This window comes from Solanum lycopersicum, chromosome 8 (genome assembly GCF_036512215.1).
Source record: "Solanum lycopersicum chromosome 8, SLM_r2.1".
Taxonomy (NCBI): Eukaryota; Viridiplantae; Streptophyta; class Magnoliopsida; order Solanales; family Solanaceae; genus Solanum; species Solanum lycopersicum.
Genome location: NC_090807.1, coordinates 22,246,399 through 22,273,105, shown reverse-complemented (window position 1 = coordinate 22,273,105; position 26,707 = coordinate 22,246,399). Strand labels below are relative to the sequence as shown.

At 34.0% G+C, this 26,707-nt stretch overlaps 1 long non-coding RNA gene across 1 annotated transcript; it reads right to left on the bottom strand.

Moving 5' to 3' along the window:
• Window positions 1-724: 724 nt before the first annotated feature.
• LOC138337687 (uncharacterized) lies at window positions 725-7,384 on the bottom strand. Its single transcript, XR_011211085.1, has 2 exons — window positions 7,019-7,384; window positions 725-1,200 (listed from the first exon to the last, which is right to left on the bottom strand). It is a non-coding gene; the product is annotated as an uncharacterized lncRNA (long non-coding RNA).
• Window positions 7,385-26,707: the final 19,323 nt, after the last annotated feature.

Genomic DNA, 26,707 nt, shown 5'->3' with positions numbered 1-26,707 from the left:
ACAATTAACAGCATTCACAATACCGCAAGGATTCTATGAATGGAATGTATTACCATTTGGATATAAAAATGCACCAGGTAGATATCAACATTTTATGGATAACTGTTTTAACCAGCTAGAAAATTGTGTTATATATATAGATGATATATTATTATATTCTAAAACACAAGATGAACATATAAGATTATTAGAAAAATTTATACATATAATCAAACACTCAGTCATAAGTTTAAGTAAAAGTAAAGCAGAAATTATGAAACCACAGATAGAATTTCTAGGAATACAAATAGATAAAAATGGCATAAAAATGCAGACTCACATAGTACAAAAAATAATTACTATTGATGAAAATATAGATACAAAAAAGAAATTACAATCATTATTAGGATTAGTAAATCAAGTAAGGGAATATATACCAAAATTAGCAGAACATTTAAAACCATTATACAAAAAACTCAAAAAAGATGTTGAATATCATTTTGACAACAAAGATAAAGAACACATAAAAAATATTAAAAAATTATGCAAAAAATTACCAAAATTATATTTTCCTGATGAAAGTAGAACATTCACATATATAATTGAAACAGATTCAAGTGACCACAGTTATGGAGGAGTACTAAAATATAAATATGACAAAGAAAAGGTAGAACACCATTGCAGGTATTGCTCAGGATCATATATTGAGGCACAAGCAAAATGGGAAATAAATAGAAAGGAATTATTTGCATATAAATGTTTATTAGCATTTGAACCATATATAGTTTACAATAAATTTGTTGTAAGAACAGATAACACACAGGTAAAGTGGTGGATAACCAAAAAAATAGATGATTCAGTTACAACGAAAGAAATAAGAAGATTAATACTAAAGATACTGAATTTTACATTTACAATTGAGATTATAAAAACTGATGAAAATCTTGTTGCAGACTATCTATCAAGAAAAAGGAACCCAAACTGAACCAGAAAAAGATATGATACAAGAAATACTCAAAGCCATTACTACACTTTCTACGAAAGTGGACAGTATGGGTAAAGAGTTACAAAATCTGAAAGCTAATAGTCAGCAGCATGACTCTAAAAATGCGGAGCTACGTCGTTCGGTAGACGGTAAACAGCCAGAACTAGAAAGAGACGTTGGGAAACTCCATAAAACCCATGACAACGTTTGTTTAAATGCAGCTACGGCAAGCACATCTACAACAAAAGGAGTCAGTGGAATAAGATATACAAATTCAAATATGAACAAAATCTTCGATAAACCATTTATTCCAAAGAACCAAAAAGACTCATTATTTATACCACCACAAATACATACTTACTCAGAAAGTTTAAACCAAGATAAAAAAGCTTACAACCACATAACCCGCTCATATATTGAAAACCTTTATGAAATCCAAAATTATTTAAACTGAACACCTAGATCTCCAACTACCAAAGACCCTAATACTGATTTCATAACCCAAAAGCTACAAGGATATAATAAGTTAATAGCACAACTAGGCACCAATGCAAATCTAGTAAAAACATGTTATAGTTATGGCTTACTTAGTACAGTTTATACCCAAACAGGAGATGAAATATCTACCATACCAGAGCTATACAAAGCCTTTATGAACTATAAACGAATTACTAAAGGAACATTATTTTATATAAAGTTTTATTCAGCACCAGCAGAGATATTATTTGATGAGATAAAGCCAATTATACAAGTTATAAAAATTGGTTTGACCAGAGATATGATAATTCCGGAAGATATCGGAATACAACAAGAAATACAAAAGATTGAGATACCAGAATTCTACGCCAACAAAAGAGTTATAGGAATAGCAACTATCCTAAATGAACTAACTAACAATTATTTAAACGGAAATTCAGTATGGAGCTATTATGTATGAGAGCAAGTTATGATATATTCAAATTCTAAAGAAATTAGAGAACAAGATATGGAAGAGATACGCCAATGGATACTTAGTCTACTCAAGCCAGAGCAAAAACTAACAACAAGAGCATTAAGGAAAGGGTTTATTTCGGAAGAATTATTGACCAGATATTGCAAAATTATTGGACAAAAATACCCCGACCATATATGTTCAAAATGCCAAGGAGAAGATAATGTCATACCAGATGTTCAAATCGAATAAAGATAAAAAAAGTATTTTGTATTTTGTATAATTTTGTGTCGGCTGAATATCAGCCATATGTAAAAAGTAATTTTTATTTTTGTCGTGTTGTGTCGGCTGTAAAAAGCCAATTGTAAAAGTCTGTAAAGTAAATAGTGTGTATGTCGGCCATAAATAAAGAAGAGGTCATTATGTAAAGTAGTAATAGTAAGCATTTTGTTTTCTTGTGTCGGCCGAATATAAAAAGGCCAGGTGTAAAGTAGAGTGTCGGTCATTTTGGCCAAAAGTCTGTAAATTTTGTGTATAAATAGAGGGTTTCCCCTCATAAATAAAATCATCAATCTTCCACCATCCTCTTCTCTCTACAATATTTCCTCTTTCCCACTTCCACCCTAAAATTGGTATCAGAGCTAGCTAACTAATTAAGCTAATAATTATGGAGAAATCTGGAGCTACAAATCTACAAAATCAGGTATACACTCTTAAATTTATGAGTAGCTAAATAGATTTATTCCTGAAAATCTCTTGTTGATTATAATTGTTTATCATGACTTAATAATGCTCTAATAAGCATCTTTAGAAAATTGCTACAGAAATATTCTTCGAATAAGTATGCCCAGACTATGTCATCCTAAGGTTGAAACCGGTAGGCAAGAAGGTCGTTTAAGGGAGTAAACAAAGTTGAGGCGTTGTTAGGGTAACTAATCAAAGAAGAAAGCTGTAGTAGTGACTAGACGAGATGATTATTAAATCATTATTATTTCATAATAAATAAGTATAATCCATTAAAAGGTTGAAAGGAATAAAAATTTTAGCAAAAATGAATAAAATGAGTACCTATTTAATAGATGATGATGATAACTATAAGATATTACTACTCTATATATTAAAAGATCTGAGTACTTATATAAAAAGAGAAATTTATGACAAATTGGTAACATATGAGATAATAGAAATAACAACCCAAGGTTAGACTGAGTTAACCATACAAAGTATATAGGATGAACTTTATTATGATATGTATGATTTATATGATGATATAGATATAGACTAATGATAAATTACGAATATTTACAATATTGGGTAAAAACTATAGAAGATATAGATCTACATGAAAAATTACTAATAGAAAATCTATTCGATTATTTGAGAACTAGAGAAGTCGAACATCTAGAATATATTACAAACAATGCTAATGAAATACAACGATTAGATCTACTTAAAATAGAATATTACAGAAAGACATTTTATGAAGGATAATATAACACCAACCAAAGAAACTAAAATAACAACAAACAATATAGGTAAAAAAATAAGAAAGACATGGAAAAAATTAAGACCCTTATATATAAAATATGAACTATCACAACTAGTCAAAACAGATAATGATAAAAAAGATCAATTGATAAATATAATTTCGAAAACAAAATATAAATATGTTCGCTATTTGAAAAAACAGTATGAACAAAGAAATTTATAAACAACAATTAATAGAAAAAATAACGGAAAAAATAGTTGAAAAAGAACAAGAATTACGACATGGAAAAAGAAGATTAGAAGAGAACATATTAGCAGAAGTATGTAATAAATCAATACTAGCACAAAGAAAAGATATATCTATGTTAAAATTAGAATTAGATTGTCTTGAATATGAGTTACAACATAATATAATACATAAATTATAATGAATAAAGAAGAATTTGCAGTAGACGAAAAAACATATGAAAATCAAAACAGAATGATAATAAAAATAATATTTTCAAATCTAGGAAGAAGATATAAAAAAATAGGAAATAATCTATACTTAATGTTAGAAAAAGAAACAGCAAAATTAGAAGATAGTTTAATAGCTATGATAAGAATAACAAAAGAAAATGAAGAAATAGACAAATCAAAAGAAATTGAAAAAATAAAAATACAAGCAAAACAAGAAGTACAACATTTAGAAGAAATAAAAAATACAAGAATAAGTGAATTAGAAAAGGAATTAGCTAGGTTAAAATTATTATATGAAAATAAGCAAAAACAAAAGGAAAAAGATAAAGAGCTTGAATTAACTAATGAAATAAAAGAAATGGAACAAAAATTAAATGAAGATATTGAGGTAAATGAAGTAAATGAAATAGATGAAGATGAAAATGACCAAAAATCAGAAATAAGTGACATAAGTGAGACATACAGAAATCTTAGAACAGACAAATAAAATAAAAAAATTGAAAATAAACACAGGAGATATGAATAGACCCAGTACGTCAAGAGTCAAAACTCCAGATACTAGTCCCAGAATTAGTCCTAGAGCTAGTCCTAGATGGACACCACCAACTTACTATACAGAAAGTTATCAACAATCAGATAAAAATAATGCAATATGCACCAACGTGTAACTTTTAGTCTTTTTTATAAATGTTCGAACATGGACAAGTTATTGCTCAAGCTGATATCAAAATCTATTTAACAGAATGAGGTATTTATACAAGAACTACTCTTTCAATCCCACATTTTTAAATCTTAGTGACCTATTTTATAATTATCATAGTTGTAAATAATAACATACCCAATCAAATTCCACAAATGGAATATGGGAAGGATAAAGTGTAAGAAGAGCTTACCTCTACCTCATGGAAGTAGACAAGTTTCTGAGATCTTCATAGATGTCCAATTGTGGTATAATCATATAAGAAGTCTCTTATAGAAGTAATTGAAGGATTTGCAGCATGAAAAAATAATGTTCACACAAAAGCAGAAGCTTTAAAATTATTTTGTCGATGAAAAAACTGAAGCAACTAGCATTATACGCCTGATGAAGATATTGAAATTTAAGATCATTGAAGAGATCCCCTTGAATGGTAGAAAAGGGAAGCGAGTTCAGTACATATTATAATTGATCAATTAAGTTTCAGGCTTCTTCTGAACTCTTCACCTAACTAAAAATATAAATAATTAATAGTGACATTGTTGATGTTAATAATCACTTGGCTGCTGTGGAAATGTTGATGATATTCATAAATTTTTTATAAGCTCACAAGGGTATATTGAATATCATGTGTCTCTGTTTTTGAAGTTGGTAACTTCAATATTCAATTAAAGAACACTAATACTTTCGTGATTTTATTGTGAATTATATAGAATTCATGATATTTTGATGATTTGACTGATTTGAGATGAGCGTCGATCATGTAATCGTATGAATTCTCAACCACAGATCAACATTAGGATCAAAACAATTCTTGTGGATTGACTACAAAAGGTTAGTATAAGGCTTGAAAGCCTATTACCTCACCATTTAATATATTGGATTGTTTCATGTTGAGGAAGTTGTTCTTAAAAGGAATCTTCAGTTACTTTGCATCAGCTCAACACTTATTGCCTACAAATATGAAGAGATTTGGGCTTCATGGTTTAATATGACACATGTTTAAAATGCGGCAATCTGTTCGGTTGAAATTTGTCATGAACTCTGATTCTCTGTTATACTTGCCTCTATAGGTGGATGATCTTCCTAACAATAAAACATAACGCTAATGGAGGAACCAAATTGAAAAATCTAGAGTGATATTTAATTGATAATTTTGAATCAATTCATTTTTTACGGGTTTAGACGAAAACTTTGCTCTTAAATCTTGTTTTGTCTTATTCTTTTTTTTTTTTTGGAATAGTGCAAATTTACCTTAGAAGAAGAGCAACCAACATCCATGAAAAAAAAACTGCTTGAGAAAATGAAAATGAAAGTGACATGTTTGCTCACGTATGCAAGATCAAGAAAAATTCTGTAGGATATATGTTAATATTCTTGACATTGGTAATACTATAATTCTCTACTAAAATTGTGTTAAGTTGAAATTTACGTCCGAGGCTCATGAAGGCATATTGATCTCTTTTAGCTAATTTTCAAAATTATAAATGTAAATGATATTTTCCCATGTAGTTATTTGGTGCATCAAGTATAGCTTTTTGATGGTGCTAATACATTAATAACTTGATGCGCTTATACAATTTGTAATGAAAAAAAATATTATGATAAAAAGTATCTCTTGGTCATTTTTTAAAATAATGTCGGTCATATTTAAACACATTACAAATCAAATTGTTGGGCTTGAATCTCGCACATTGCACGGGCATTGCTTTCTAGCATATATTTATATATATATATAGACACATACATTTTGGGCTACTATAACACTTATCATGAGCAAGATTTCGAAATCATAATAATCACAAACGACTGAACTTTAACTTCTCAAAACTTAATTTAGGATTAGTAAGTTTAGAGAGTAAACATTTTTCACTTTTTGGAACTAGAGATTTAAATAAAAGTATACACATGACAAGAGTGGAAATTACTATGCTAAAATATTCCTTAGGATATGTATAGGGATAGCGAGATCATGATAAAATATTAGAACACTTTAAGCAAAATTGAATCCGAAGCGGGGCGACATTTGAGTAAAAATGAAAATGGCATGACCAAACAATTAATATTCCTCGTTCAAGTATAATCCTTCCAAAGACATAAAGATTAAGCACTTGCAAGGGAAACAACTATTGTTAAATCAAGGCTTATCCTCAACTACTCTCCTTATTAGAGATTAACAATACCAAACACTGAACACGAAACATGGCAACGCAAAGTCACTACTAAACTTCTGAATCATTTTGAAAAACGAGAGGCAATAAAGATGAACTACATGGACGACATAGATTAGGCAAATAACAGATGCAAAAAATGGTCCAAGCCAAACCCAAAATCTTATCCCTCGAACTTGAACACACACTAGATGGTTATAGTCCATTAAACAATTAACCAAGCATGTTGGTGAAACAAAATCTAATTTGTCAAATACTTAACAGAGAGCTAGTACACCATTTCAGAAATGAATAGAAAAATGACATACCAAGGTTAGAAAAGCAGCCGACATAATCAAATTGAAAACTTCAAATGATAAAAATATTTATTTTCCTTTTTTCCAATAGCATCAGTGAAAGATGGGAAAAATCGACGACTTCCGCGAAAGGGGAAAAAGGGGACGACGATTAGATGGGTCAGTACCGTTTGCACGTTTGGAGCTGGAGTTGGCTAAGTTTGAGGAAAAAGAAGAAGAGGGTGTACAGGGGTACTGCTGGACGTGACTTCTCGCTGGATTTCGGGGCGAAAAAGACATGGTAGGGGTCGGCGGGTATGACTGTTGTACATTGTGTCTATTTTGCTGCTGTTCGTGATTTCTGGGTTTCGCTTGCGCTGCTGTTCACGCGTTGTTGGGTCGAATTCTTGCGTGAAGAAGAAGAATGATGGGTCGGGTCGGTTTTGTTGTACGTATGATATTGTTGTTGGGTATTGACGCGTGTTGTGATTTTTGAGTAAATGACATATATATACAACTGTTATAAAAAATTAGCAATAAATAGCTCATAAATAAATAAATAACATTTAATAGACCAAAAAAAAGAGCACCAATTAGCCCATATTAACCACGACATACTATTAGTGTTTTTTCATTCTGAAACTAACCACCACATACTATTCAATTCAATTAGCATAAAAATTATATTATTTATGTATCCAATCATTTATAATAGGTAAATAATTAACTAAATCATTTTTTATCACATGATTGAACTTTTATCACGTCGAAGAACAATCATATATACATATTTGTGTATTCATTCACGAAAAATGTAAACATTGAATCGAATAATCTTTTATCACTTTATTGAATTTTCTATCATTTGAATGAACAATCGTGTACAAAAATTCATGCATACATGTGTATTCATTCACTAAAAATTTGTGTACATTTCAAATTCACCCTTTAATGTGTAAATGAGGATTGCACTTGAAAATTAAAATGTTCAATATTACGCAAGTCAAAAATATTCAAAGTTAGACAATTCATCACTTTCTATAATCCTTCCCCCTCTAGCAACCTCAATTGGAATAACTCATCTCTATATATTTTTTATCAGCAGCAGAAACCGATTCACGGTGTTTACCTTTAAAATTATCCTTACTATTAACCAGAACTTGCATGACTAAAATTTGATGTTTTTTGTTGAGATTCAACAAAATTAGAATCAAAATCTTTTTTTAAGAATAATTTTTGAAATATTTTTCTTAACCATGACAATTGATATCCACAAATAGTTACTTTCTCCTTAATTTTTGTTCATATATAAAAACTTTCAACTTGAAAAATGAAGAAAAACCAAGAAAAAAGTTAACAACGATATAAAAAAGTGAAACCATACAAATATTCTAGAGAAGATATAACATCAATTTTCAACACTTCTATTTAAAAGGATTGAAGAAGAATAATCTAAATGTTTACATTATCAATAAATATTCATCAATCAAACAAAAAATGTATATGAAAAAAGAAGAGAAAAAAAGAGAACAAAGTCCCACTTCCCTTTAAAACTACAACGTGTTGTCACTAATTTTAGAAAATACTAATAAATTTAAAATCAAATTACTTCTCATATATTAACTGGGCCATAAGGGACAAAATATGCCAAATTTAATTTTTAATAATCTTTTTTTTGTTATAAAAATAAAAAGAGGATAAATGTTTCCAATTTAAAAGAGAGTACATGATGTGCCATTTTTTTGTTACTTTTTGGGCTACATGAATTGGGCTGGATTTCTTCGTTGAAGAATTGAAATTGGGTCGGCTTTGAGAATTGAACAGTGGACTGGGAATATGGGAAAACAGAACCGGTGGCCTGTAAGAATTGGGAATGGGTCCATTAAATTGTGAATGTAGCCAATTATTTAGATACCTCGACCAACAAATGAGTAAGACGAATTAATATAAATTAGACAACGAGCCTCCTAATCTTAATGAAATTAACTAGTTAACTCAAATATAAATTAAATAATTCAAAAGGTAAACTATATTATAACTAAACTAGTTAATTAAATATTTAATAAAATCTTTTTGAGACGGTTTCAAATAATCATAAAATATACTAATTACATACATAATTATGTAAAACATATATATTATCTAAATAATATAAAAATTAACAAAACTATTTAAAATAACTTGCAAAATATATTTATTTATTAAAACTAATTATTTTAAATCGTTTAAAATTGAAAAAGCTCGATAATAAATTTATATGTGAAGGATCAAAATTGAGTGTCAACACTAATCACTGTCCATTTTCTACCCCTCAAACTCCATTTCCATCCTCCATTTCCTCACATACATACACACATAATATACATCCCACGTCTACATATAACACTACAAAACAACCATCAAAAGAGGGAAAGAGAAAAAAAGATAGAAGAACACGAAAAAAGAAAAAAATGTAGTACAGGGAAAAGAAAATAAACCAAAAGAGGAAGACAGAAAAATAGACAACAACACCAAAAACCATACCAATATTTACACACCCAAAGAGAATCAACTTACACGAAAGTAAAAAAAAAACACATACACAACACAAACAAACCAACAAAAATCGCACAACAACAAAACCATTCAAAAGAAAAAGAGTTGAGTTTGAGGTTTTTGTTTGTGGTATCAATTGTGGTCTTTTCCTTGTGAATTAATTTTCACAAGAGATAACACTTAATCTTTTTATATATATTTTAATTTCATAATTATATAAGCATTAGTTGCAATATATTAAAAATTATTAAATTTTGTATGTGTTTAATTCATTAATATTCATTGATCTTATAATATTTGGTTTGTTTAAATCTATCACATCAACTTTATATTTACATAATTTATATCATTAGACAAATTGTGAAATTGTTATAACAAACCTTAGTTTATTTTATGATTAAATAACCCATGATTTATTTCATATTTAAATAAAACTATTGTCTATGTCTACTCTTATTTTTTTTACTTTGATTCTCTTATAATGATACATGTATTTATGGTTAAACAAACTTAAATGATGAGAACAACTGAAAAGAAATATTTATTATGTAAAATATTGATTTTAATTAGTAGGTTCTTTTCATTTTAATGACTAAAATAAGGAAAAAGATTTTGATGCCTATAATTGCTAACATATTTATAGTAATGCAACATGTGTAAAACTTGTATGGGAAGGTGCAATATTTTAATTTATTTTTACTTTATATTCTTATCGGGGAAAATGCATAAGTACCCCCTCAATCAATGTCCGAAATCTCAGAGACACACTTATACTTTACTAAGGTCCTATTACCCCCCTTAACTTATTTTATAAATAATTTTCTACTTCTTTTCGGCTTACCAGGCACAAGCTTGAAAAAATGTCAACACGCGTTGGGCCCACAAGATAGTGCCACGTAGGCCGAAGAGCGCTAGAAAATTATTTATAAAATAAGTTTGGGGGGTAAGAACCTTAGTATAATGTAAGTATGTCTTTGAGATTTCGGACATACGTTGAGGGGGTGTTTCTGCATTTTCCCTTCTTATTAATGTAGTGTTAATTCTTATTTTAGAAAAACATAAAATAAAACAAGATAACATGTAATTTAGGCTTATAATAATAATAATAATATTAAGATCTAAAGAACATTAAACTAGTATTAGTCTTGAAATACAAACTTATAAACAATTGCGGCGAGGTTGGAAAACGGTGATACCAATAAACCACAAACTAAGAAAATAAGACAATTTAAAATAAATCAAAGAAAGCGGGACATAAGTAATCGTTAGGCTAACAAACATAATGTATCCAAAACTAAGCTAAGTTAGATACAAGTCAATAAAGCAACCGTGCTAGAACCATGAGACACGAGGGGTGCCTCAAACTTTCCTATCGGTCAACAAAAATCCTTACCTAGACTTCTATTTTGAAGAACAACAAAATAAAGAGTCAACTTTACTAAGGTTGAACGAGGCACCTCTTTACTAAACTCAACTCTTATGTCTTAAAACAAGGTTAAAACACTGCTAAAGACTCTTGAAAACTTTTAAGAATTTTGCTTTGACTTTCTTCTTAACTTCTAGACTTGACTATTAACTTCTTTGACTTTGATCTTAACTTTTCTTTAATTGGATTATGGATTCAAGGTTCATGATCTCGTGTTTATGGATAACTTCATGATGTTTAGATGTACCTTAGAGTGTTGGAATCAACTAAAAAACATCGCTACATCAATTAGGAACTAGTACGAAAATGTGGGGAATGAATGAGGAGAATTGGCGTCCCTGGTGCTCTGAGAGGCGCGGGGCGCCAACCCTTTAAGTTCAGAGAAATTTTTGTGGTGCTCTGAATAGCGTGACGCGCCCGATGCCAAAGTTCAGAAGAACTTTTGTGGCGCTTTGGCAGGCGCGGCGACCCTAGCCCTTACGCATAATGTCTCAGACTTTTCTCCTTCATTTTTTTATCTCTAAACCCTATAAACTTTCATGGTTCCTTCCCCCAAAAACTTAAGATAATTATATACGATTGATTCTAGCCGAAATTACACGCGGAAACATGAATCAAACCTCAAGAAAGTTCAACTAAACAACCCACAAGAGTTCAAACGAATTACATCAAGAACTCAAAAGATTTTTTTCAAAACAAACATTGTTTCGCTGACTTGAAGAATGATTGGCCCTTCGGTGAACTAACCCAACGCTATCTGATCTCACATATTTTTTTAGGGATCACCCACGACGAATTCCACGCACAAAACTTGAACTTTCTTGGCAATTCTTGATTCTCTCCTCTTTTCTCTCTTCTCCAAGACCTAGTGTTTTGTAAACTAAACAAAGGTCTTGTCTTACCCCAATTGAATCCTAAAAATGACTTAATTTAATTAGGTAAGGAACAAACAACTTTGTCCTTCCCAATTCCGGATTGGTCTTTCCTTAATCGAACAAACAAACTTCTGAAAGACATAACTCACTCATCCGAACTCAAAATTGCGCAAACTCAACAACATTGGAAACATTATTCTAAGGGCTTTCCAACCATATCTGTAACTATATATAGATCATCCTAATCTAGGATTTATGTTTGTTTGAAGTTTACCAAAAACTCAACTTTTAACATAAAATTTCCATATTTTATTATTCTTTCTAAAAATAAGTATTTTCAGATTTTAAACCCTTTTCTAGTCCCTTATAGTTGCAAGATGTTACACCTAATAATGAATTTTATTACATAAGTAGATAGAGAAGACATTAAGGACCCGTACGACTTTACAAAATCAAATTCGGATGAGTAGAACTTCTGAAATTGACCTTAGCGTGAACAAGTAGTTTCTAAGTGTCATGGGATGAGGGTGTGTTGTGAAATGGGATTTGAAACTCTTGATTCGACTCATTGTTTCTATGCAAGCCTCAAGGGCAGGATTATTTCCACCAGGGGCCTCCATAGTGGGACAATCACGACTTAAGTAAAAAATAAACCTTATTCCTTGACTAAAAGGACCATTAAAACAATTAGGCTAAGTGTGGACCCATTCCTCGTTGGATCAACCCTAAACTCTATTATGTTCTTTATTTTAACAATGACCACTTATAATTGTTTATTGGAGGTATGATTTTACGTATCATCAATGTAGTACAAAGCTAATAGAATCTTGTACTAATCGCAACCAAAAGATGGGTGTTAGAGCATATATTATGAAATAAATAAGCAAAAGTGTATGTGGTTAATATTCAAAACATATTGAATATGGGGATATTCATACACAATTCATGATAACATGACAAGTCTGTAAAACATTAGAATGCATTGACCTAGTAAAGATAACATAAAAGTGGATGCTCCGATTCTAAACCATGTCATGCATTAGTATGAAAATCATAACATACGTAGGAGATATCGTTAACCGACATAAGTCATGTTACCTACAACACGGAGTACAATATACTACTCCCACACCAAAATGAAAACTGTCCTACTTACCAAGGTAAGGATCATGAGTTTGAGGTCATATAAATACACTAGCTAATGTCTTTCTAAGACAAATTCCTATGAGAACACGTAATTTTAGGAAAAAGGGATTTCATCTAAGGCTGTCTTGCCTCTACTAATAGGTGAGCCTCCATCCTAGGTCTTCTCGGCTCTAAGTAACTCCCAACAAAAACATGTATAATCATAGAAATAGTGAAAATCTGATAATACTAAATCATTCATAAGAGGTGATCTGAAGCTTGAGAATATTCATCTTCGCTTGGAATAGAAACAAGGAAGAGAAGAAATTTATTTTTAGATGATGAGAGGGAATTGAGAGGGTACGGTAATTAAGAATGAGTATTAGTTTGCAATGTTAGTCCAAAATGACATAGCTTTGGGATTAATAGAGTAAAATAAGGACCCAATTAACCTTTACTTAGGAGTTCCTGGATACACCTTTCATGGAAGCCGCCAAAGACCATACAACTCTTTATTGCTCGTGAAGGTGCTTATGGGCTGAACGGAAACTGGGCTCCTTAAGTTCGACTTATACGGATCCATCCATGGTATATGCAATATTTTACACACCTTATATGTGCCTGTAAAGGACAATATCTCCTGAAAACGAAAGGATGGTTTCAGGTATGGATGTACGGACCATTTAACCTTTCACAGTCTATGATCACACCCATAAAACTTTTCTTCTACAATCCATTTCATAGCTATGTTACAATATCAGGTCCACGGTTTGTGATCCTTTTACGGATCCTAATAACTTCTATTAATCTTGAGTTAAAGTCAAACTTTTGAAGTTCACTTCAAGGATCCCTTCATGGCTGCTGGTTCTTTTCAAGTTCCTTGAATGGATGCGTATAAGTGAACTTCTGCAACATTCAGCTTCTTTTCCGCATTTTAAAGCTTTATATTAGAGTTGGGCAATTGAGAGGTCTTATACTATCCATATATAAAGGATGATTGTGTAGTATTTCACCAAATCGAAGATCATTATCTGTAAATATGATTTTTTTATCATATACATGTACTTAATGGAAAGGAGGCTCCATAGTTTTTTCATAAATAAAAATTGGTAACAAACAAATAAGAATCCAGAGTACATCGCGTTAGTTTCATATATCTTAACATTTCCTACATTTGTACATATTAACCCCCAAAAAATAATCAAGGTTCTAGAAATATATCCTCTTAGAATTGTATGATTTACTCCGTTAGAATGGTGGTATCTCAAGTTTCACTAACATTCGTACTCACTCAACAATAATGAAGAAGGAACATAGAAAATTAATAAGTCTTCTGGTTGAAAAGTCATTAGAAATCCTTCTATTTATAGCCAACAAAAGGTAGAACAACTATGTACTTATTATGACTTATCCGAAAAGTCATGACCCTTCAGAAAAGTAGCAATGCTTTGGAAAAGTCACCATTCTTTGAAAAAGTCACAACTTGACAGTGAAGTCACAATCCTTTGTAAAATTCACAATTTATCGGGAAAGACACAACCTTCTAAAGTCACAACTCATCAGAAAAGTCTAATCTAAACTCAAAAAAAGTTGCAACCATTTTAACAACTCAAAAGAAAGGTCATAACCTTTCAAGGAACATGTTATTCAAATAGATGTAGATTGTTGTTTTTATGTAGATGTATTATAGTAATTTATCATTCAATTTAGGGATTCATGCCTTAAGGTAGTATGTAAAGATGGATAAATAAAAAGTTCATTAATAAAACCTACATAGTTTGTTGATTTTAGTCCTCAATATTTTACCTTTTTAGTATTGATAAAATCATTGACCCAAATTAATGAAATAATAATTCACCCGATATGTAAATTAATGAACCAGATTTACGTACAAGAGGGTATTAGAAAATACCGTTAGAAGTGGATTGCTAATTTCTCATTAGGGAATAAAAAACAAATAACGTATGATAAAGAAGAAATATTATGCAATATATTAAAAATACTATTTGATATATATACTTGTAGAGGAAAATTCTCTACGGGTGTTAGCAATTGGTTAAGCTACCAACATTATGTAATATAGGAAGTAAACCAATGTATAGAAGAATAATATTATAATTTTTTGTCCACTCCAATATTTGATGGCTTATCTCAAAAAGGGGGGGAATTTTAGGTGTGGTACATCTTCTAAATTGTTTCTCTTTTACTACGTATTCCTAATTATTTCCCTCTGTCTCTTTTTTGGAAAAAGAATAGCAAAATTTAGGCAGAGGAAGAAGAGGAGGCCGGGGAGATGGGGAAGTACGTTGAGATGTTGGATGCGGGTGCCAAAATTGCCAATAGGATTCGGGCGCATTATCCCCAAACCTCCGGCTTATACTATCATCCCCCTACCAACGGACATGATCCTTCTAATAAAATTGTCATGTCAAATAATGCAACATCTCCCGTGGACTCTTTCTCTTCCAAGGCTGACATGGACACCAAGGATCTCATTCTTTTCATCTCAATTGGATGAATAATATGGAATCAACTTTTTTCTTTCTTTCTTTTTATCATATTCTTCTGTATTCATGACTGAACATGCCTTGTTCAATAACTTTTATAAAGTTTGACTTAATATTTACAATGCTTTTTATTAAACTTTTATTCAATTAGTCTCTGTGTTTCATGTGAATTATTATGGATTTGTTAGAAAAATTAAAATTTTATGCAAATCATGTGAAGTTGGTATTTAATGTGCATCAAGAAACACCAAATGAGGGGCACACAGTAACTCTTAAAATCAATTCCGTTGAAACTACCATCCTTAAATAAATTCCGTTGAAGCTATTCTCGGTATATTTTTAACTTTTTCTTATAGTTAAGGGATAATGCCCAAGTACCCCCTCAACCTATGCCCAGAATCCGAGAGACACACTTATACTATACTAAGGTCCTATTAACCCCCTGAACTTATTTTATAAGTAGTTTTCTACCCCCTTTCAGCCTACGTGACACTAGTTTGAAAAAAAAGTCAACCATCATCGGACCCATAAGATAGTGCCACGTAGGCCGAAAAGGGGAAGAAAATTATTTAAAAAATAAGTTCAGGGGGGTAATAGGACCTTAGTATACTATAAGTGTGTCTCTGAGATTTCAATCATAGGTTGAGAGGGTACTTGTGCATTATCCCTATAGTTAACACACTTTCAATAAAGTCAGATGACTAATTTGAGCCAAATATCAATACAAACTTATATGATGATAAAAAGAATTCTAAAAATTAGTTTGCTGAAGTATAATAGAGAAAAAAACACAAAAAATAGAAGAAAAATACAACATACACATCATTTGCAAGACTTTATTCATAAATATTATAGATAGAAAATAAATATAAAATTATTAAGTTATCCATATTCGGAATTTGGAAGCTACAAGTTTAAAGAGCAAAAAAAGGCATACACCATGAGAGAGAAGTAATTGCAATGACAAATCCTATAATTTTAAAATTATGAATAACGAAGTATGAATCATATTTATCTATATAATAAAATATACTTATTTCTCGCAAAAGTAGAGACAAAATTTACCAATGGAGTTTATGCATGGGCAGATCTAAATGGATCGAACCCCCTTCGTTGAAAAAATTACACGATATATATATAAGATCAATTTTTTGATTTATATGTATATACTAAAGTATGAACCCCCTGAATATAAGCGAAGGGCTTGATACAGTGGTAAAAGTATTCAAGAATTTGCTATTGAAGTGGAAGGTCGCGGGTTTGATTCCATATAACAATATTTCCCCCCTATTTTCAACTGATTTTCGTTTTTATTTCTATATAAATGAAATTTTTTTTTGTTTGAAGATCAATTGGGATTTATAATATGTTTAACTGATTTTTGTTTTTATTTCTACATAAATGAAAAAAATATTTGTTTGAAAATCAATTGGGATTTATAATATTTAATTAGATATTGATAATAAGTTTCTTTTATATTTTATGAACTTTAATGCTAAAGCTGAAACTTAGGGCTCGTTTGGCCATGCGATATTGTATCATGATATGGAATCATGAGATGAAATTGAAGTTTTGTTTGGACATGCGATATGAAATATTGATGTTGTATATTTTCTCATAAACACAAAAAATCCCATAAGTTGTAAAACTATTAAAATGTCCCTAATTATTTATTCAATCTTATCAAATAAACAAAAATATATAAAATCACATAATAAATTATTACAAAGCTATTTTTTCTCCACTAAGTAATTGCTTCATCTTTCTTTAATTTAATTAGAAAAATTAAGCATAAATTGTAGTTTACTAGTCTTTAATTTAATAATTCTCACATAGTAATAGAGACAATTTCCTCACGTTAAACATAAATTGTACTGTGACTAAATGCTTATAACTTACACATAAAATATAAAAGTTCACTTAAGGACATAAAATAAACTAATTAATCTGTTTGAAATTTTACCTTAAACCAAGACCGAGTATTTTGTCAAATTTTGGAATGTACACTATTTTTATTTGTATAAATGTTGGTAACATCTTGCCAATTGCCTTGACAACTATTTTGACATGCCGGTTAATTGTTTATTTTACTTACCGAGTGTTGAAATAAATACAAAATGGTAGAAGTAATAAATACAAAACAGTTGGAGTAAAAGAAAATTTATTACACAACAATCTGTTGTTATGAGTTAAAGTGACTATATGTTGATGAGAATAATAAATTTTATATCGATTAAAGTAATAAATTTAAAAAGTAATGATGTGATTATAAAATTTAGTTACATATGAAATAAATGACCAGTAGACATAAATATGGGGTTGTTTTCAACAATATATAAACTTATGGATTAATTTTGTATTAAAATATCTCAAATCATGATATGAAATTCTCATATAATTCCATATCACAGTTCTTGGAGAATATTATATCACATCTCATGATATGGAATCATGAGATATAATAAGCGTAAAATCGCGTGTCCGAACGCTGATTCCATCATGATACCATATCATGATACGATATCGCTTGACCAAACGCCTATTTACTATGTCTGATTGAAAGCCTCTATCTGACTAGAAATTCTGGGACATGCCTTTGCTAGATCTATGAAATACTGAAAATGAAAGACTAGAAGCAAAAGGAAATAAACATGTCAATTGTCCTTGAAGGATGAGGACTCACTACAAATGCTACTGAGCTGAGATAAGGAATCGATCTATACGTGACATGGAAGCTTGGAACCTGAACCTACATCAAGAGAAGATGAAGTGTAGAATATGTGTTAGTACTTGAAAGGTAGTGAACATAAAGGATAGAGTAAAACTGAACAATAATCATCACTGAACTAAAGCACATATCTGAGCAATGATAAGATAAGCATGGTGTTGAAATGGAAATAATGAACATGAACTATCTGAATGCAATGACCATGTTAATAACATGTTGAAACTGCAATTTGATTGTATTCGATAACAGGGTCAATACATAGAATCTAACTAAAAAGGGGCTACTAATAACAAACATAAATTAGATGACTTAAATGTGCAATCCAATGTATACACCCCATTGAGAGGATCCAATATACCAGAGATATAGAGGCATGACTGGCGTGATTATTGAAATGATGCCCACACAGGGGACTTAAAACCTATGCGACACGTAATTCTTCGACTATGAGAGTGACACATCCTAGTCCAACTTGGTATTAAGCTTCTCCCACTTGATTATGTAATTCACATTTTATGACTGGATTTTTATAAATATTGGATATTAAAAAAATACTAACATGCTAACTGAAAATGCAACATTAATGTATTGTTAATGAAACATTCAAATTTGAGGCATGTATATCTAAAATATCTAACCTAGCATGTGCAAGTCATTATATAAAAGAACTACATAACTAGGGTTCATAATTTATGAAAGAATCTACGTAAAGCCATACTAAAATCATGATAATTTGATTAGCAACATTAAAGTAACTATTCATATTGATCCGTTGAAATTCTAGAAATTCTACGTCTATATAATATTAAGGGAATCAAGAATCTAACTGAATTCTAGGGACCTAATGGGTAAAGGGAACCAACAAGTGAAATCCCACATACTAGGTGTCAAATTCCACGAAGAAATCTTTTGATTTTGGGGATGGAACTGATGGAAACTTATTGCGTTCTTAGAGAGGGGTTAGGGCAACTCTTTCTCCTTCTTCGTTTTAAATTTTCTAAATTTTGGGAATGATTTGCTTAGGGTATATTACAGTTAAGTTATTAGGATTGAAATGATCAAACTTACGTAGTTTAGGGGCCAGACAATGTAATTTACGGGTCCAACGCGTAGGGAAAACACCAAATGAGCCCTGAGTTTACTACTGTTCGGGGTCACCCACAAATTGTATCGACAGACCGTGGGTATAATGACGGTCCGTGTTGGTCGATAGTCATTCGCGACTGGGACTAGAGTCTGAAGGGTCGGTTCCATGGACTAGGACCATGGAAAAATTTTACCAGTACATTGACAGTACGAGTATACGAGGGGAAAACTAAACATGACATAAGCTTGAACTGAATTTTGAAGAAACACTTACCTCAACCTTACTCAACTCATGGATACTTAACTCAATGCATAAATAAAAATAATAATGATCCAGTTTATATAAACCATTAAAACAGTAGGTAGCAACTCCAAATACAATAACAACTCAATGTGTGTGTGTGTGTGTGTGTGTGTGTCTATATATATATAATAATAATATTAATAATAATAATAATAATAATAATAAAGTAATATACTTTTGTGGGAGTTTCTCTAACCAACAAACCATCACTATGAGCTATGTTACGGTACAAGGTTTCGCTCACACTGCCAAAACTGTCCTATAACTTGTCAGGATATAGAACGCCTCAACTAAGTGGATCCACTAGTCTATTCTAAAAAGCATTATTGAATCATCTAAAATGTATGACCATTTCTATGCACGATGACTATATTTTATGGAGACTTGAGTTATTATGAACTCATCCTCTACTCCAAAAATTTACTCAACTCATATGCTTAAAAACATAACTCTTTCTCTGTGGTTTGAGATTACTACTCAAACAACCTATCTCTTAAAAGATATGGAACTCAAAACTTCTCATGGAAGCTCATTTGAAAATTGGTGTTCGTTATCTAGATGTGAAAACATTTTAACTCTTGGGAATAGTTCCCATATAAATCTTTTGAAGAAATTAACTTCACTCTTACTCTTAATAAACTCAGTTCTAAAGTCTTTAAAACAAGTTTGAAACGATTATGAAAGACTTTTGAAGGACTCTAAGAACTCTTGACTCGAGTCTTAACTCTACCTTGAATTTGAATTATGAATTCAAGGTGATGATTTGTGCAAGGAATGATATCGTGATGTTTATGAGTATTTTTGGATAGTTAAATCATACGCTCAAACTTACTTCTCAAATAAGAAGTAAAGCGGTCGTGTCAAGTAAATAACCAAACTAGTGAGGTTGGGATCGTTCCCATGAGGAAAATGGTCTAGACTTAAACTTCAATCTATTATTACTTTTGTTTAGTCAATGACTTCCTTGGGAAGTAAAAACAATAAAAGGGGGGTTTCTATTTCTAAATGAATGATAATAACTACCTAAATTGAAAGAGACACTTAACAACTTTGAATGTTGGATTTTAATCAATTAATCAAAGTAACGAGGGTTTACGTGTTGCCCACAGGTTCATAATTTGGTAATTCTAACTATAACGATTCTTTACTAGTATCTTGCATGCAAAGTGATAAGTTATGTATTTCTAAATCCTTGGTCCGGCATCTAGAAAATCTTATTCCGCACCTTGGTCCGGCTACGTGTGTTGCTATCCTAACCCTTATCTTTACCTCATATTAAGCATCATATTCGATATTTGACTAAGTTATTACCTCGTACCAATCAATACTAGCCTATTAGATTGTATACACTAAATCTATGTTTATTATTCTTTTCCTATTATCTACCTCCTTGGTCCGGCAAGTAGCATTAAGGCGAGTTCTAACGTTGGCCATCCGTTAAAAAGACTTCTAAGTGAAAGAATTATCAATACATGCAAGACACTATTCTAGAACTGTTATTTTAGTTAGGTTTTATCTCATTATTTGCCTATGGTTCCCTACAACCCTAGTTATGGAGTTTAGTTACCCATAGTCATAATCACAATATTCAAATATATTATATAAGAATTCATGTACTTACTTTAATGAGAAAGAGTAAAATCTGAGAGTTTGCTTGATTAATCACCAAAAACCACCAATTATCACTTGCAAGAATCTCAAAGTAATCAATAATCTCACAAAAAGTCTAATGATAATCAAAAAGTGTATAACAATACAGACTCTAATAATGATCCAGAGTCTAACCTCAAAAACGAGATTTTTCGAACTATTTATAGAAAATAAAAACCTAATTAAACAAGGAATCTATTTGCTGGAAATCTGTCAAAACGCGGCTGGGTCGACGGACCTCGCTACGGATCATCATGATCATGACGAACCTTCATGGACTCCGTCATCCCATACTTGTGCAATTTCTTCTGCTGCTCTCTTCATACCCTCGATGGCAAGTATGACGGACCGTCACAAACACGACGGTCCATCGAGGGTCTTCGTTCCAAAATACTTCAACTCTTGGAATATGGGTACTGAGATTACTTCTTTGAACTTCATGACGAACCTACAGGACGGACCGTTATAGACACGATGGGCCATCATGGACTCCCTAACCCCACACTTGGTCAGACTTCCCCATCTTCCTTCAGCAGCTGCACTACGCTGCCACCTACGGACCGTCACAAGCACGACAGACCGTCACAAGCTCCGTAGGTGGTCTCTTCTGCATTTCTTAGCTCAAAATGTCTGCATTCATCTTTGGACAGATTTCCTGCAAATAAAGAGAAACTGATATAAAAATTAGCACAAAAAGGCTTTTGGAGATACTAGACTTTAAGGAAAAAGTACTAATAATACCGTGAAACCACGGTATATCAACACCCTCAACTTAAATTCTTTGTTTGTCCTCAAGCGACGTACTATGACTCAATACACTATCTTTGTACAATAGTATACATATTTTATCCTTTGCAATCATTTGGCTATCAATCCCGATGAATCTCATCATATCTATGCATGAAATCACTATTAGGCTTGAATTATGTGGGATCAGAACATGACGCAGAATCACCATGCACTAACACCTATCCTCTTCAATTTCTCACCGATGTGCTAACAATTCCGGTATTGCAACTAGTGTCCTCACTTTAAAACAAAATCCTCATTTTTCACACAATGATTTCAGTTTGAGTTTAAGGATTACTTTTCAACACTCGCTCTCAGAAAAAAGTCACACTCATTCATACCTATTGCCATAAGCTTGCTTTTATTTTCACTGCTTTAAGTTCGCTATACAACCCTTAGGATCACGATAGGACTTTCTTAGCTTGTAACATAGGCTCAGGGTCAGGTAGGGTATATGTAGGTATACTTTAGTGACTTTTTGCCCTCCTTGACATATCGACTAAACATACCATTTTCTATAATTTCATCTCGCCCTGTTTCTTATATTCTTTCACCTTGCTATTTTCTCTTCTTTCTTCATTTGTGTAAGTGACTCTCTTCTTTTCTTGCTTGTATTTCTTGTATATTTTTCTTTTTCTTTACTTTTCTTTCAACTAATTCTTGAGTCACTTTACTTTTGTTCTTTCAACCCCACTTTCCAGATCATTCCTCATAATAGCCACCCTCAACTCATGGGTTTGCCATGAGTCAAGGTACACAATACCCAAAGTTGGGTCAGCGCCATAACGAAGGTTGTTTACTGCATTAGCCACCCTCAGCTTATGCTTTTGGCATAAGCTGAGGTGCACATGTCCAAGGAGGGACCAGGGCCAACATATTATTCCCAGAAAAGATCAGTTGGGGTGAAAAAGAAAGGTCTAATTTATGCTCAGATCATTTGGATCAAAGAAGGATAAATTTCATTTGGTTTTCGTTTCTTTAGGCTAAAAATGGGCTATATTGAATAAGGGCCTATGATCCTTTCCTAATTGTCTATTACAACTTACTTTTAGTAGGACTAACCAGGCAAGTTCTAGATCAGAACAAATAGTGAACTATTCAAATCTTCCTCACACTCACTTGACATCCCATCACTCTACCAGATTAACAGACACCTAGTTCGAATTTTAGACTTAGGGTAATGCAATGGTGTACCTCTATGTCATGCTTAGAGCCACACAATTATCAGTTACCACGCCTAGTCATGCATCATTTTCCAATTTATCAGGATATCATATTAGCCATCATGCTCCAGAATTAAACTATGTACAAAATATATAGACATGCCTGTTCAACAGAAAAAGTAATCAGTCTTTTGGGGAAAAAGAACACAGGCAAGAAAACCCCAAAAGAGGATAGTGAATTTGGCTACTCAGACTTCACCTAACACTCACTTTCCATTTACCCCACCCCCAACAAAAAAAACATGCAATTGTCCCCAATGAATAAAAATTTAAATACTAGAGTGGTAGGTGAAGCAAACCTTTGGCACAAAGCGCCGTCGATCAGCAAGGTGGTGGGTCCGGTTTCCCGGAACCCACAACCTTTGCAATATGGACACCCTCAGTGGTGTCCTCACTAACAACCGCACTATCAGCAGTGCCTCCCGCTATCTCCACAGTTCGGGAGCAAGACACCCCAGCCGCTAACTCTCCTGCTCTCATCTGGTGCGCTGCCTCCTCAGCAATTGAGGCTCTCCTCGCAGCCTCCATCTCACGACGCTCCTTCTTCCGTGCTCGCACCTCGTCCTCTGCTCGACTCCTACGCCTCTTCGCATGCTCTCAGGGGGAGGTGGTGGAATATCTGAGGTGGCGAATAGGGCCGCCAACATTGTGTCTTCATTAGGCTCGACAGAAGGGGCCTTAGACTACGGTACCCTAGCTTCTAAGATCGTGTCGATATCTGCACGAAGATTATCGACCGAAGGCTGAAGAGTCGACACATCAACCGGAGGGGCTGGCCGGGCTAGCACCCGCAACTCAAAAGCGTTCAAGCGCTAGTGAACCTCAGCGATCTTTAGCTCTGTATACTGGACCATTTTCCACTCACGGCGCCCTTCTGTCTCGGTAATGGACCTCTACATCCACGACTGGATATAATGCAGAAGTGTAGCCATTTGCGCATCTAATTTTTGGACCCTAGCAAGCGGGACCAACGCGGGTAGAGGGGCTATGCGAGAGGAGCTCGGGGTAGTGCTAATACTCGGGATAGACTTGACCGGGGTAGTGTCAGTGGACGCCGCCTGCGTAGCCGTGCGAGCCTGGGCTACCGTATCAACAAGATCGTCAGCAAGTGGGGGCAGCTCTGGACGGGGGCCTCTGCGTGGAGCCAACTCATTGGTCTCATCTCTGATGAGGCCAACATAAATAGTGCCCTGCGGGGTCTTGAGCTGATCTACGTGCGATATAGGCACACCTGTGGACCTGCAGAGAGAAAAGATCAAGCACGGGAAAGGGTAAGTAGTTGTGACCTTGAAATCCCTCTCGTGCATGACTGCCTGTAGAAGCCACGCGATATCCACCTCGAACCCGGCTATCATCGCCGCCATCAACACTGCTCGATCCCATGTAACGATATTATCAGCGGCTGTGGGGGAAAGGCAATGGCGGACAATCGGCCACAAGAACTTTTCCGTGAAACTTAGGTTGGCCTTCTTGATGGCCCCCTTTGGCTCGGTCACCCAGTCGGCACCCTCTCCATCAACTAACAGGTGGAGGGCCATCCACCTCTTGGTGTTATCTCTCAGCGATGGCTCACGCAGGAACTGGACATCTTTAACAAGCTGCCATCGGTAGTCAAACTCGGCAGTGAGAGGGGTCTGAGTAGAATCAACACCCTCGCCGTATAGAAATCGGTGGATGGTAGGCAGGGAAATGTCGACCTGAACGCCCCATACTCGGACCTGCTCTAGTAGGGCCTATTTGGCGGGGGCAGCCCGCCTATCAATCTGTGATCGGAGAGTTACTACGTAGGATGGGTAGAACTCTCAGACTATTTCTTCACTGTAACGTCCCAACGGACGTGCTGTCCACTCCAGGCGATGCCTGGTGAAGAGATTGTGGATATCATGCATCGTCAGGAGACTCCCTGTAAGGACCCGCCGCTCCAAGGTGAGTGTTCGAGTCATAACTCCTTTGTCAGTCAGGAACTTGGCGTCGGAGTAGACTTGAAATTTCCCGTCGACACACCACCGGTTGGGCTGGTCAGTTGCTGGGGTGAGGGCCAGAGCTGGTGAACCTGATGTGGATTCCAAACTGTCAGCCTCATCAGACGAGGCCAACGCTGCAGCGGTGGCGGGTGCGGGAACCTCAGCAGAGCCGGAGGCTTCCTCCGACCATGATACTCCTAAGGAGCCAAACGCTCCTTCTTCATTTGTGGCTGACCCAGAGGGTGTGTCAGTCAGTGTGCACTCCTCATCAGACTAGGAGGCAATGACTACGTCGGACGCCACCTTTTTGGGTGTGGCTCTGGGAGCACGTGCAGCACGGGAAGAGGTGGAAGTGCCTGGGGGCACATACTCGGGGTCACGCTCATCATCAAAGCCAATGACCATGCGAGAAGACGGGGCGATAGACTTTGATCGCCCACGTGCATAGATTAGATCTTGCTTGGGGCCATAGTAGATAGTACCTGTAAAGGATCAATATTATGAGTAGTGGCAAACAAGACAAGCCAAACCGCACAAAAAAATTAAAATAATATAATATTTCTATAGTAACAGTGAAACACGACGGGCCAAGTGACGGCTCGTCGTGGCGATTACGGACCGTCATGGGGTCCGTCGTGTCTCACTTAGTCTACGTATATGTGGAGAATCCTGAAGGAGAGTCTCTGACTAGTATGACGGTATGTGCAGGACGGACCGTCACAGGTACGACGGTCCATCGTAGGTGTTCGTCAGAGGACACTTGGAAAAAAATATGGAGAACCTTAGGAGAGGGGTCTCTAACTGTCATAGCGGTCATGCAGGACGGACCATCGTGGGTATGACGGTTCGTCGTAATCATCCGTTTAAGGACACTTAGAAAAATGGAGAGAGAGCTTAAGAAACAGGGTCTCAAAAAACCAGAACGGTTGTGCAGGATGGACCGTCGTGAAGACGACGGTCTGTCACATGGGTCTGTTGAAGGACACTTAGAGAAATGGAGAGAGACCTTTAGAAACAGGGTCTCTAACAACCAGAACAGTTGTGTAGGACGGACCGTCATGAAGACGATGTTCCGTCACATGGGTACGTTGAAGGACACTTAGAAAAAGTGAGAGACCCTCAGAAATAGGGTCTCTGACAACCAGAATGATTGTGCAGGACGGACCGTCGTAAAAACGACGATCCGTCCAATGGGTCTGTTGGAGGACACTTAAAAAATTTGGACAGTGGGGTGTTAGGGCTATTGGAAAGGACCCTATGACGGTCCGTCGTTGGTACGACGGTCCGTCATTAGGGTCTCGTTTTGTAGATCAGTGACAGAACTGGGGGTACCCTAAGCATCCCCGATGAACCAAAATCAAACTTGTAGTGTTTTGGACCTACATTTGTCTAACCCAACTACCTAGGAAACTAGCAATGCAAAAGCACCTATGTCTAAGGTTGTAAACACGGCAATTTCGAACATTTTTAACCTAGTTTAGACAGAATCTTATATAAAAGAAATGAACAT